At 54.3% G+C, this 14,179-nt stretch overlaps 1 long non-coding RNA gene across 3 annotated transcripts in view; it reads right to left on the bottom strand.

Annotated features, from left to right (window-relative positions):
- Positions 1 to 5,221, bottom strand: part of LOC138836037 (uncharacterized) — a 6,072-nt gene extending 851 nt beyond the window's left edge. Inside the window, exons 1-2 of one of the 3 annotated variants that reach the window (XR_011374878.1) lie at positions 5,167 to 5,221; positions 1,015 to 1,250 (exon numbers count right to left, since the gene is read on the bottom strand). This is a non-coding gene — a long non-coding RNA (uncharacterized lncRNA). Of the gene's footprint in view, positions 1 to 980; positions 1,251 to 5,059; positions 5,135 to 5,166 lie in introns of those variants that run through there. The other 2 variants (XR_011374877.1, XR_011374876.1) reach the window with 2 other exon arrangements.
- Positions 5,222 to 14,179: the final 8,958 nt, after the last annotated feature.

Below are 14,179 nucleotides of genomic sequence, written 5' to 3'. Positions count from 1 at the left end.
TGAGCACTGTGCCAAGGAGTCTCCCTCCCTGTTCCCCTGGGGCCGTCTGTCCATCCGTCTCTCCATCCGTCCATCCGTCTGTGTGATTGTGTGTCTGTCCGTGTCTCTCTGTCTGTCTCTGTGTGTCTGTCTGTCCCTATATCTGTCTGTCTGTGTCTCTGTGGTCGGTCTGTCTGGTCTGTTCTGTGTATCTGTCTGTCTGGACTCTTATGTCTGTCTGTCTGTCTCTGTATGTGTGTCTGTCTGTGTCTGGCCAAGTGTCTCTGTGTCTGTCTATCTGTGTGTGTCTGTCTCTGTATCCGTCTGTCTGTCTATATGCCTATTTGTGTGTCTCTGTAGTCTGTCTGTCTGTGTGTCTGTCTGCGTATGTATGCCTATCTCTCTGTCTGTCTATTGGTGTGTGTCTGTCTGTCCGTGTCTCTGTGCTCTGTCTGTCTGTCTGTCTGCGTGGTCTGTGTATCTGTGCGTCTGTCTGTGTCTATCTGTCTGTCTGTGTGTCTATCAGTGTGTCTGTCTGTCTGTGTCTCTGTGGTCTGTCTGGTAGGTCTGTGATCTGTGTGTCTGTCCCGTCTCTTGTGTCTGTCTGTCTGTCTATCTGTCTGGTCTCTGTGTCTGTGTGTCTGTGTGTCTATCTCTCTGTCAGTGTGTCTGTCTGTCTATCGGAGTGTGTCTGTCTGTCCGTGTCTCTGTGGTCTGTCTGTCTGTCTATGAGTCTGTCTCTGTGTCTGTGTCTCTATCTGGTTTGTCTGCCTGTCAGTCTGTGTGTCTATCTGCCTGTCTGTCTGTCTGCATGTCTGTCTGGTTTGTCCATGTGTCTATCTGTGTCTCTGTGTCTGTCTCTGCGTCTATCTGTGTGTTTCTGTGTCTGTCTGTCTGTCTGTCTGGTCTGTGTATCTGTGTATCCGTCCATGTCTGTCTTTCTGTGTATCTCTCTGTGTGTGGTCCATGCAGTGGACCCGAGGCCCGAGGCCTCGGTTTACCTGGTTGACGGGAGGGGGGGGATGAGGAGAGAACCTGCGGGTGCAGGCCAGGAAGATGTCCGGAGAACCTGCGGGCGCAGGCCAGGAATATGTGCGGGGCGGGCTTGCTGGCCTTGACCTCGGGGTCATCACCCAGCACCACGTGGTGAAAGGCACCAAACAGCTCCCGGTGTGTGCTGGTCTTGGCCTGGTAGGCCTCAGTCCCTCAGCTGGTGGCCAAGGCGAAGGGGATGCTGTGCTTCTGTATGTGGAGGATCAACTTCTCTGCACCTGGAGACAGAGAGACAGGAGGAGAAGAACTTAGGTCTTTGGTGGCCTAAGGGGGAAATCCACAAATCCATCCATCCACCCATCCATCCATCCATCTACCCATCCACCCATCCATCCACCCATCCATATATCTATCCATCCATCCATCCATCCATCCATCTACTCATCCATCCACCCACCCACCCATCATCCATCCATCTACCCAGCCAGCCACCCATCCATCCATTCATCCATCCACCCATCCATCCATTCATCCATCATCCATCCACCCACCCATCCACTCATCTATCCATCCATCTATCCATCCATCCATTGACCCATCCATCAACCCATCCATCCACCCATCCACCCACCCATCCATCCATCAATTCATCCATCCACCCATCCATCCACCATCCATCCATCCATCCACCCATCCATCCATCCATCCATCCATCCATCCATCCATTCATCCACCCATCCATCCATCATCATCATCATCATCATCATCATCATCATCATCATCATCATCATCATCATGGTGACCCAGGGCGTTTCCCAGGGCGACCGGCCGGGCCACATGCACGCACACGCACGCACACACGTGTATGAGCAGATGACATCTTGTCCCGAGCACTGGGCAGCGAGTCCTAGATAGGGTGGTGGAGACGGCACCGCGTTCTAGAAGGTTCTGAATCCAACGGTCATGGCAGATGGACCGGTGAAGTCTAGGATGTACACACACACAGACAGACAGACAGACAGACAGACAGACACACACACACACACACACACACACACACACACACACACACACACACACACAACGGCCCGGGGAAAGGAGATGGTTCTAGAAAGTTTGTCCCTTTTCAGAGTTCTTCACCCAGACAGACAGACTGACAGATGGATAGATGGATGGATAGACAGATGGGCGGATGGATGGACAGACAGACAGACTGAGAGATGGATGGACAGATGGGCGGAAGGATGGACAGACAGACAGACTGATACATGGATAGACGGATAGACAGATGGGTGGATGGATGGACAGACAGACAGACTGATAGCTAGCTAGATGGATGGATCGATGGACAGACAGACAGACTGATACCTAGATAGATGGATGGATGGATGGACAGACAGACTGAAAGATGGATAGATAAGATGGATAGACAGATGGGTGGATGGATGGACAGACAGACAGACTGATAGATGGGTAGATGGATGGATGGACAGACTGACAGATGGATAGATGGATAGACAGATTGGCAGATGGATGGACAGACAGATAGATGGATAGACAGACAGACTGACAGATGGATAGATGGATAGACAAATGGATGGATGGATGGACAGACAGACAGATGGATAGATGGATAATAGATGGATAGATGGATGGATGGACAGACAGACTGACAGATGGACAGATGGATGGATAGACAGATGGAAAGAAGGATGGACAGACAGGCTGGTAGGTGGATAGATAGACAGACGGATGGATAGATGATAGATAGATACACAGATAAGATACATGAATAGATGGATAGATGGATGGATGGTTGGACAGACAGAGAGATGTATAGATAGACACACAGACAGACAGATAGGTGGATAGATATAGTAGATAGATAGACAGACAGACATGTGGATAGACAGATGGATGGATGGATCCATGAATGGACAGACAGACAGAGAGTAGATAGACAGACGCCTGGATAGACAGAGGGATGGATGCATAGATGGACAGACAGACAGATAGACGGATGGGTGGATGGGTGGATAGATGGGTGGATAGAAGGGTGGATGGATGGATGGGGGATGGGTGGGTGGATGGGTGGATGGATGGGTGGGTGGATGGATGTTGATTGAATATGGATGGGATTAACATTTACACACTTCAGTGACTTGGACCCAAGTCCTGATACAATATGGGTGGGATTAACGTTTGCACACTTCAGTGAGTTGGACCCAAGTCCTCATCTGGATGGAGGACAGACGGAAGGGATTAACATTTGCACAATTGAGTGACGGACCCAACTCCTCTCCATGGAGGAAGGAGGGAAGGGATTAACATTTGCACACTTGAATGAGTTGGACCCACGTCCTGCTGTTGATGGAATATGGAAGGGATTAACATTTGCACAGTTGAGTGACTTGGACCCAAGTGTTCATCTCAATGGAGGATGGATGGATGGGTGGATGGATGGATGGATGGGTGGGTGGTTGGATGAGTGGATGGATGGGAGGGTGGATGGATGGATGGGTGGATGGATGGATGGGTGGATAGATGGGTGGATGGGTGGATGGATGGATGGGTGGATAGATGGGTGGATGGGTGGATGGATGGATGGGTGGATAGATGGGTAGATGGGTGGATGGATGGATGGGTGGGTGGGTGGATGGATGGGTGGATAGATGGATGGGTGGATGGATGGATAGGTGGACGGATGGGTGGATGGATGGATGGGTGGATCAGAGGGTGGATGGGTGGATGGATGGATGGATGGATGGGTGAATAGATGGGTGGATGGATAGGTGGATGGGTGGGTGGATGGATGGATGGAGGATGGATGGGTGGATGGATGTTGATTAAATATGGGTGGGATTAACATTTTCACATTTGAGTGACTTGGAACCAAGTCCTGACCTCAATGGAGTAGGTCAAGCTCTGTCTCTGTCTCTGTCTGTCTGTCTGTGTCTTCTTCTGTCTGTCTCTGTCTTTGTCTGTCTCCTCTGTCAGTCTGTCTGTTGGTCTGCGTGTCTCTACCTGTCCATGTCTGTGTCTGTCTGCCTTTGTCTCTCTGTCTCTGTCTGTCTCCTCTGTCAGTCTGTCTGTGTCTCGTTCTCTCTTTCTTTGTCTGTCTGTCTGTGTCTGTCAGTCTACTTCTGTCTCTGTCTTTCTGTCTGTCTGTCTCGTCTGTGTCTGCCTGTTGGTCTGCCTGTCCATGTCTGTCTCACTGTCTGTCTCTGTCTCATTCTGTCTTTGTCTGTCTCGGTCTGTCTGTCTGTCATCAGTCTACTTCTGACTTCTGTGTCTGTCTCTTTGTCTCTCTGTCTCTGTCTCCTGTGTCTGTCTGGGTCTCGTTCTGTCTTTCTTTGTCTGCCTGTGTCAGTATCTGTCTGTCTGTGTCTGTCTGTCTGTGTCTCTCTGTCATTCTCTGTCTGTCTTTCGTGTCTGTCTGTCATTCTCTGTGTCTGTCTGTCTTTCTCTATGTCTGTGTCTGTCTCTGCCTATGTCTGTCTGTCCATCTGTCTGTGTCTCTCTCTGTGTCCATCTGTGTGTCTGTCTCTGTCTGTCTTTTTCCCAGTGTCTGTCTGTCTTGTTCTATGTCTGTCCGTCTCTGTCTGTCGGCCTGTGTCTGTCTCTCTCTGTCATTCCCTGTCTGTCTGGCTCTGCCTCTGTCTGTCTGTCTGTCTGTCATTCTGTGTCTGTCTGTCTATGCCTGCCCATGTCTCTGTCTTCTCTGTGTCTGTCTGTGTCCATCTATCTGTCTGTGTCTCTCTGTGTCCATCTGTGTGTCCGTCTCTGTCCCAGTGTCTGTCTGACTCTGTTTCACTGTCCCTGTGTCTGTCTGTCAGTCTGTCTCTGGGAACCGCGCATGCGCGTTGCAGGGCAGCGCAGCCCAATCCCGCGCATGCGCAGATCCGTACCTCGCAGAGCCCGGGAGCACACGCATGCGTGTTCCTGCTCGGCGGGGGGGGCGGAGGGGGGAGGGACGGGGCGTGGTGGCTCATGCATGCGCGGTGCAGCGCGGAGGACCTCCCCGCCAGGTGGCACGCATGCGCAGTACCAACCAGATCAACCGAGGGAATCCCACGCATGCACGCACCACACGCTCGGCCCGGACGGTGCCGGACGACTCAACCAGTGCGCATGCGCAATGCGGACGGAAGCTCGATCCTCCGGGGTCCCCTAGGCACCTCCCGGCGGACTCACGCTGTGCGCATGCGCAACTCGACCCTCCAGGGTCCGCTCTGCGCCGCCGCCCGGCCGATTCAACCTGTGCGCATGCGCCGTGGGTCCACACGCGGGAGGGCAGTGGGAACAAGCAGCCAAGGGACACGCATGCGCAGCGGCGCTCCGCCGGGAGCGCTAGGCCCCTCCCTGCTGACAAACCCTGTGCGCATGCGCATTGGCGCAGGCTGGCTCAGCCCCTCCCAGCTGCCTAACCCTGTGCGCAAGCGCAATGGCGCTCCGCCAGGCCGGCTCAGCCTGTCCCCGCTGAAGAACCCTCTGCGCATGCGCCATGGCTCTCCGCTGGGAGCGTTCGGCCCCTCCCCCGCTAACCCTATGTGCATGTGCAGTGGCGCTCCGCCGAGAGCGCGCGCATGCGTGCCCGCGTCTTGGCGCCGGCTGATGACATCGATGCGACGGCGCCAGCGGCCGCGCCCGGAAATGCAGCCGTAGCGGGGCCGCGGAGCGTCGCCGCCGCCGCCGCCATGGCCACCACTAGGCCATCTGGATCCGGAAGCGGAAGCGCGCAGGACCTCCGAGGACGCCGACCCGGACGGCCCCCGGGTCACCGTCGGTGCGTGGAGGCCTCCGGGACGAGGCTCCTTTAAGAGGCGGGGACGCGGGAGGGCGTGGCTTTCTGATGGGCGTGGCGTCGCGGTGGGCGTGGCCTGAAGGGCGTGGAGCTGACGGGAGAGTCAGTGGGCGGCGTGGCCTGGAACAGAGGCCATTGGGCCGCTGGGGTTTGGGGGCGTGGCCTGGAAAGACACCATTGGGCGGCTGGACGTAATGCCATTGGTCGGCTGGGCTGGGGGCGTGGCTTGGAAGTAAGGCCATTGGGCCGCTGGGCCTAGGGGGCATGGCCTGGCAGGAACTAGGCTATTGAGGGTCCTGGCTTTGGGGGTATGGCTTGGAAGTAAGGCCATTGGGCGGCTGGTCCTCGGGGGGCGTAGCCTGGCAACAGTGATGCTATTGTGTAGTCTGGCTTTGAGGGCGTGGCCTGGGCGTGCTGCCATTGGATGGCTGGCCTGGGGGGCGTGGCCTGGCAGGAACCAGGCCGTTGGGTGCCCTGGCTTTGGGGACTGAGCACCCAGCACCTCCCCATGGTGACCCAAGGCAGGGACTTAGCACCCACCACCTCCCCATGGTGACTCAGGGACTGAGCAACCAGCACTTCTCCATGGTGACCCAGGGCAGGGACTGAGCACCCAGTACCTCCCCATGGTGACCCAAAATGGGGACTCAGCACCCAGCACCTCCCCATAGTGACTCAGGATGGGGACTGAGCACCCAGCACCTCCCTAAGGTGCCCCAGATCCAGCAGTAAGCACCCAGCACCTCCCCATGGTGACCCAGAATGGGGACTGAGCACCCAGCACCTCCCCATGGTGACCCAGGATGGGGAATAAGCCCCCAGTACCTGCCCATGGTGACCCAGGACCAAGACTAAGCACCCAGCACCTCCCCATGGTGACCTAGGGCCAGGACTAAGCACCCAGCACCTCCCCATGGTAACCCAGGATGGGGACTAAGCACCCAGCAACTCCCCATGGTGACCCAGGGCCAGGTCTAAGCACCCAGCACCTCCCCATGGTGACCCAGGGCCAGGACTAAGTACCCAGCACCTCCCCATGATGACCCAGGGGAGGGACTGAGCACCCAGCACCTCCCCATGATGACCCAGGGACTGAGCTACCAGCACCTCCCCATGGTGACCCAAAGTGGGGACTAAGCACCCAGCACCTCCCCATAGTGACTCAGGTTGGGGACTGAGCACCCAGCACCTCTCCATAGTGACTCAGGATGGGGACTGAGCACCTAGCACCTCCCTATGGTGCCCCAGATCCAGGAGTAAGTACCCAGCACTTCCCCATGGTGACCCAGGGCCAGGACTAAGCACCCAGCACTATCCCATGATGACCCAGGGCTGGGACTAAGCACCTAGCACTATCCCAGGGTGACCCGGGGCCAGGACTAAGCACCCAGCACGTCCCCATGGTGACCCAGAGTGGGGACTAAGCACCCAGCACCTTCCCATAGTGACTCACAATATCCCCCAAGCACCCAGCACCATCCCATAATGACCCAAGACAGGAACTAAGCACCCAGCACCTCCCCAGGATGATCCCCAAGCACCCAGCACCACCCCATAGTAACCCAGGGCTGGGACTAAGCACCCAACACCTCATCATAGTGACCTAGGATGATTCCCAAGCACCCAGCACCATCCCATGACGACCCAGGGCTGGGACTAAGCAACCAGCACCTCCTCAGAGTAACCCAGGACCAGGACTAAGCACCCAGCACCATCCTATGATGACGCAGGGCTGGGACTAAGCACCCAGCACCTCCCCATGGTGACTCAGGGGAGGTACTGAGAACCTAGCACCATCCCATGATGACCCAGGACAGGGACTAAGCAACCAGCACCTCCTCAGAGTAACCCAGAACTGGAACTAAGCACCCAGCACCACCACCTGGGGAACAAGGACTGAGCCTAAGCATTGAGCACCTCTCCATGGAGACCGAGGATAGGAACTAAGCACCCAGCACCTCCCCATGGTGACCCAGGAACGGGACTTCACACCCAGCACCTCCCTACTATTTACATGAGTCAGGTACCAAGCACCCAGCACCTGCCTATTACTAACTCAGGACAGGTACCAAGCACCCAGCACATCCCCACAGGGACTCTGGATAATCAGCAAGCACCTAGCAGCTCACGTGTGTGTCCTTTCCCTCCCCCTGACCCCATCCCAGGTTCTCCACGTGGCGCGATGACCGCTGGATGTACAGGATGATGGACTACGTGCCTGGTGGCGAACTCCTCAGCTACCTGCGCGCCCGCCAAGATCGTGTGCGCACTGGCCTACCTGCAGGTGGGCGGACCAGCAATGATGGGGGCCGCCCATCCATCCATCCATCCACCCATCCATCCAACCACTCATCCATCCACCCACCTATCTATCCATCCACCTATCCATCCACCCATCCATCCATCCACCCATCCATCCTCCATCCATCCACCCATCCATCCATCCACCCATCCATCCATCCACCCATCGATCCTCCATCCATCCACCCACCCATCCATCCATCCACTCATCCATCCATCCACCCATCCACCCATCCACTCATCCAACCACCCATCCAGCCACCCATCCACCTATCCATCCATCCACCCATCCATCCACTCATCCACCCATTCATCCATCCACCCATCCACCCATCCATCCATCCACCCACCCATCCATCCACCCATCCATCCACCATCCATCCATCCAGAAAGTTCCAGAAAGTTCCCCCAAGGTTCCAGAAGGTCCCAGAAAGCTCCAGGTTTCAGAATAACTCAGCACATTCCCCAGGCAGGCGTTCCCTCCACCCAGACACATCCCAACCCTCCCACCCCCCTTCCTTGGCCCAGGAATAATTTTGGGGGGGAGGGGGGGAGGGAAGGAGGGTATTGATGATATTGGTATTGGTGTTGGTATTGATACTTATCCTCTCATGGTCTATTGATGATAGGTTTTCCCAGGGGATCTGTTTGATCTAAGGACTTGAGACGCTTCCAGGACAACCCATGGAAGGTTCTAGAAAGAAGCCAGGGCTGGGGCTGGTTTCTATTTCCTCCCCCCCCATTCTCCCCAACATCTGGGACCCAGTTACGTTCATCCCTTGGGATTCTCCTCCATGGGAGAAGTTGAGGATGGATGATGACATCACCCCTTCCCATGATCCTTTGCGGTGACTGGTCCAGGGTCCCTTGACTATTCTTGTTCTTGTTGTTGTTGTTGTTGATTTATTATGATGATTAGCTCATGTGCATGGTTTGTCTTTCCCTTCCCCCCCCCCGCCCCAACCAAGCTTCTAGAAGCTTCTAGAACAAATTGCTGATGGATTTCCTGTGTGTGTGTCAGACTCAACCAGAACCCAGCCAATGGCTTCCTCTTCTCAACGCCTGGAAATCCGCCCAAAACTTCCTGGAAGGGGGGAGGGGGAGGGGGAATTGAGGAAATGAATAATGAATGAATGAATTCCCTCCTTCCTTCCCTCCTTCCAATCCTTCCTTCCCTCCATCCTTTCTTCCTTCCTTCCCTCCTTCCTTCCTTCCTTCCTTCCTTCCTCCTTCCTTCCCTCCAATCCTTCCCTCCTTCCTTCCTTCCTTCCTTCCCTCTATCCTTTCTTCCTTCCTTCCCTCCCTCCCTCCCTCCTTCCTTCCTTCCTTCACTCCTTCCTTCCTTCCTTTCTTCCTTCCTTCTTCCTTCCCTCCATCCTTCCTTCCTTCCCTCCTTCCTTCCTTCCCTCCATCCTTCCTTCCCTCCTTCCTTCATTCTAATCCTTCCCTCCTTCCCTCCTTCCTTCCTTCCCTCCTTCCTTCTCTCCAATCATTCCCTCTTTCCCTTCTTCCTTCCTTCCTTCCTTCATTCTTTCCTTCCTTCCTTCCTTCCTTTCCTCCTTCCTTTCCTGTGTCCAATCCTTCCCTTCTTCCTTCTTTCCTTGTCTCCAATCCTTCCCTCCTCCTCTCCTTCCTTCCTTCCTTCCTTCCCTCCTTCCTTCTCTCCTGTCCTCCTTCCTTCCTTCCTTCCTTCCTTCCTTCCTTCCTTCCTTCCTTCCTTCCCTCCCCTCCTTCCTTCTTTCCTTCCTTCCTTCCCTCCTTCCCTCCTTCCTTCCTTCCTTCCCTCCTTCCTTCCCTCCTTCCCTCCTTCCCTCCTTCTTTCCTTTCCTCCTTCCCTCCTTCCTTCCTCCCTCCTTCCTTCATTCCAATCCTTCCCTCCTTCCTTCCCTTCCTTCCTTCCTTCCTTCCTTCCTTCCTTCCTTCCTTCCTTCCTCCCTGGTCCAACCCAGGGCCTAGGAGAAGCACCGAGCTCGGGGCCCACAGCACCCATGCTGGGTGCTGATGGATGAGTCCTTCCTGTGTGCAACGTGGAACAGCAGCTGGGTGGGGGGAGGAGGGGCGCAGGGAAACTGGAAGCCTCTGCTGCTGTGGCTTTTTTTCTCCTGCAGGCCCCGCATGAATCATGGCCTGGAGGAAGCTGGAAACATCTGGAAGGAATTAGCAGGAAATGAGACCAAGATGTGGGAAAAGCCTGCGCCTCCTCCTCCCACTGTGGCTGCTGCTGCTCCACCTCCTCCTCTTCCTCCTCTTCCTTCCTTCCTTCCTCCTCTTCCTTCCTTCCTTCCCTCCTTCCTTCCTTCCTTCCTTCCCTCCTTCCCTCCTTCCTTTCTTCATTCCTTCCCTCCTTCCTTCCTTCCTTCCTTCATTCCCTCCACTCCTTCCTTCCTTCCTTCCTTTGTTCCCTCCACTCCTTCCCTCCTTCCTTCCTTCCCTCCTTCCTTCATTCCCTCCACTTCTTCCCTCCTTCCTTCCTTCCTTCCCTCCTTCTCTCCTTCCTTCCTTCTTATGTCTTTCTGTCTGTCTCTGTGAGTCTCTGTATTTCTGTCTCTGTCTGTCTCTGTGTCTCTTTCTGTTTTGCAGTCTGTTTGTCTGTCACTCTGTCTCTGTCCATTTGTCTCTATGTCTCTGTGTGTCTGTCTCTGTATCTGTCTGTCTGTCTCTGTCTGTCTGTCTCTGCCTCTGTTCATCTGTCTGTCTGGCTAGCTATGTCTGTCTCTGTCTCTTTCTGTCTCTGTCTGTCTGTCTGTCTGTCTCTGACTCCATTTTTCTGTCTGTTTCTGTTTGTGTCTGTTCATCTGTCTCTGTGTGTCTGTGTGTCTGTCTCTGTGTTTCTCTGTATTTTTCTGTGTCTGTCTCTGTCTGTTCGTCTGTCGGTCTCTCTGTGTGTCTGTCTGTCTTCATCTGTCTCTCTGTGTGTCTCAATCTCTATCTGTCTCTGTCCGTTTGTCTCTCTGTCTATGTCTCACTCTGTATTTGTCTCTGTCTGTCTGTCCATCCGTCTGTCTGTCTCTGACTCCTTTTTTCTCTTTTACCGTTTCTCTGTCTGTATGGTTCTGTCTGTACGTCTGTCTGTCCCTGTCTGACTCTGTGTCTCTCTGTGTCTGTCCATTTGTCTGTCTCTCTGTCTGCCTCTGTCTGTCCATTTGTCTGTCCATCTGTCTGTCTGTTTCTCTGTCTATTTCTCTGTCTGTCTGTCTGTCTGTCTGTCTGTCTCTGTTCATCTGTCTCTCTGTGTCTGTCTGTCTGTCTGTCTATCTCTATTTCTGTCTGTCTCTATTTCTCTTTGTCATTTTCTGTCTGTCTGTTTCTCTGTCGGTCTGTTTATCTCTGTGTCTGTCTTTCTGTCTCTATGTCCATTTGTGTCTTTGTCTGTGTCTGTCTGTCTCTGGTTATCTGTCTGTGTCTGTCTGTCTCTCTGTCCATTTGTCTGTCTCTGTCTGTGTCTGTCTGTCTCTCTGTCTCTTTCTGGGTCTGTCTGTCTGTCTCTGACTCCATTTTTCTGTGTTTGTGTCTGTGTCTCTGTCTGTCTGTCCCTGTATCTGTGTGTTTGTCTGTCTCTGTCTTTCTCTATCTGTGTGTCTGTCTTTCTCTGTGTCTGACTGTCTCTGTTCATCTGTCTCTCTGTGTTTCTCTCTCTATATTTGTCTCTGTCTCTTTGTCTGTCTGTCTGTCCCTGTCTGTGTGTCTCTCGGTCTCTATTTGTCTCTTTGTCTATCTCTATGTCCATGTCTGTCTCTGTATGTCTGTCTCTGTTCATCTGTCTCTCTGTGTCTGTCTGTCTGTATCTCTCTGCCTATCACTCTGTGTCTATTTTTCTGTTTCTGTCTGTGTGTCTGTCCGTGTTCATCTACCTCTCTGTGTGTCTGTCTGTCTCTTGTGTTTCTCTGTATTTGTCTCTGTCTCTCTGTGTCCATCTGTCTGTCTATGTCTGTGAGTCTGTCTGTCTGTGTTCATCTGTCTCTCTCTGTCTGTTTGTCTCTGTCTCTGTCCATCTGTCATTCTCTGTGTCCGTCTGTCTCTGTATCTGTTTGTCTCTGTCTATCTGTGTCTGTCTGTCTCTGTATCTGTCTCTCTGTCCATGTCTGTCTCTGTTCATCTCTCTCTCTCTGTCTCTGTGTCTGTCTGTCTCTCTCTCTGTCTCTGTCTGTCTGTCTCTATATTTATCTGTCTGTATCTCTCTGTGTGTCTCTGTCTGTCTCTATATTTGTCTGTATCTCTCTGTCTGTCTGTCTGTGTCTGTCTGTCTATTTTTCTCTCTCTGTCTGTGTCTGTCCCTGTTCATCTGCCTCTCTGTGTGTCTGTCTGTCTCTTGTGTTTCTCTGTATTTGTGTCTGTCTCTCCATCTCTCTCTGTCTGTGTGTCTCTCTGTGTCTCTGTCTCTCTCTGTTTATCTGTTTCTGTCTGTGTTTTGTCTCTCTGTCTCTGTCTGTCCATCTGTTATTCTCTCTGTCTCTGTCTCTCTGAGTCTGTCTGTCTGTTCATCTCTCTCTGTGTCTGTCTGTCTCTCTGTCTGTCTCTGCCTGTCTGTCTATATTTGTATGTCTGTATCTCTCTGTCTGTCTCTCTGTGTCTGTCTGTTTTTCCCTCTCTGTCTCTCTGTGTGTCTGTCCCTGTTTATCTGCCTGTCTGTGTGTCTGTCTGTCTCTGTCTCTCTGTCTCTCTCTGTCTATCTGTGTGTCTGTCTGTGTGTCTGTCTGACTCCATTCCTCTGTCTTTCTGGCTGCGTTTCCTCTCTGTCTGTCTGTCTGTCTATCCCCCCTCCTCCCCCGCCCCCCCACACCCCCTCTTTCTCAGCTCTGTGCCCCCCACCCCACAGGTCCGGCCTTTTCCCCTTCCTCTCCCCTCCTCCTCCTCCTCCTCCTCCTCCTCCTCCTCCTCCTCCTCCTCTCTCTTTCCTTCCAGAACTTTCTCTTAGGCCGTTTCTCCCTCCCCCTCCCCAGCATCCCCCCCTTCCCTGCCTGGCCTGGTGGGGGGGATTCAGGGTCTCCCCATCCCCCTCTCCCCGACCCCCACCCCCTCTTTTTCTTCCCTGCTTCCCCTCCCTCCTTTTCCCACTGACACCCCCCCTCAGCCCAGGTTGTGTGGGGCGGAGCTGAGGCTCAGGCCGCAGCGTGGCAGGATGGGGACATCTGGGCCTGGGCGGATAAAAGAGGAGCCCGCAAGCTGTGCTGTGCTGTCTGGAGACACAGGACAGAGAGACAGACAGACAGACAGACAGACAGACCAGGTGAGGGGGCCTGGACGAGGGGTGGAGGGGGTGAGGGGATCTTGGGGTACAGGGGATCCTGAGAGGGGGGAAAGGGGGAGGTGTAGGGATTTGGGGGTTCTGGGGGTCAAGGAGGAGAGGTTAGGGGTCAGGGAGATGCAGGGGGAAACATGGTCAATCCTGGGGTTCCCAGGACCCCAAAGTTCATTGGGGGGAAAGCACAAGGATTCCTGGGAAGATGGGGTCAAAGGCCCAGAGAGCAAAGGTCCTGGGGTGCAGCCAGCAAAGGAGTTCAAAGGTCAAGGAGGGGGGAGACAGAGGTCACGGGAGGGCGGACACCTGGGACATGGGCAAGATCAGGGAGCCAAGGTCCTGGGGTGCAAAGTTCAGGGGTAAGGGAGTCAGGAAGAGGGGGAATGGGAAGTTCAGGGGTGCAGGGATCAGAGGTCACCAATCTGGGGGGTGAGGGAAGGCATCTGTCACGGGGGTCCTGGGTCCTAGGTTCCCCCAAGTTCAGAGGGGAAAAGCCCAGGGAGCAAAGGTCCTGGGGTGCAGAGTTCAGGGGGTGCAGGGGTCACAGGTCACAGGAATCTGGGGTACCAGGGTCCCAGGGCCCAGAGGTAATGGAAAACCCACCTTAGGGGTGCAGGGTGTCATGGTCCTCCTCTTCCTCCTCCTCTTTCTCCTGTCCTCCTCCTCTTTCCCTTCTTCCTTCTCCTCTTCCTCTCTTCCTCCTCCTCCTCTTCCTCCCCATCCATCCATCCATCTACCCATCCATCCATCTACCTATCCATCCACCCATCCATCCATCCACCCATCCTCCCATCCATCCATCCATCCATCCACCCATCCATCCATCCACCCACCCATCCACCCATCCATCCACCCATCCATCC

Source organism: Dipodomys merriami, unplaced genomic scaffold, assembly GCF_024711535.1.
Source record: "Dipodomys merriami isolate MVZ:Mamm:240054 unplaced genomic scaffold, mDipMer1.0.p SCAF_247, whole genome shotgun sequence".
Taxonomy (NCBI): Eukaryota; Metazoa; Chordata; class Mammalia; order Rodentia; family Heteromyidae; genus Dipodomys; species Dipodomys merriami.
The sequence above is the reverse complement of the archived record's forward strand: the minus strand, read 5'-3'. Positions and strand labels throughout refer to the sequence as shown.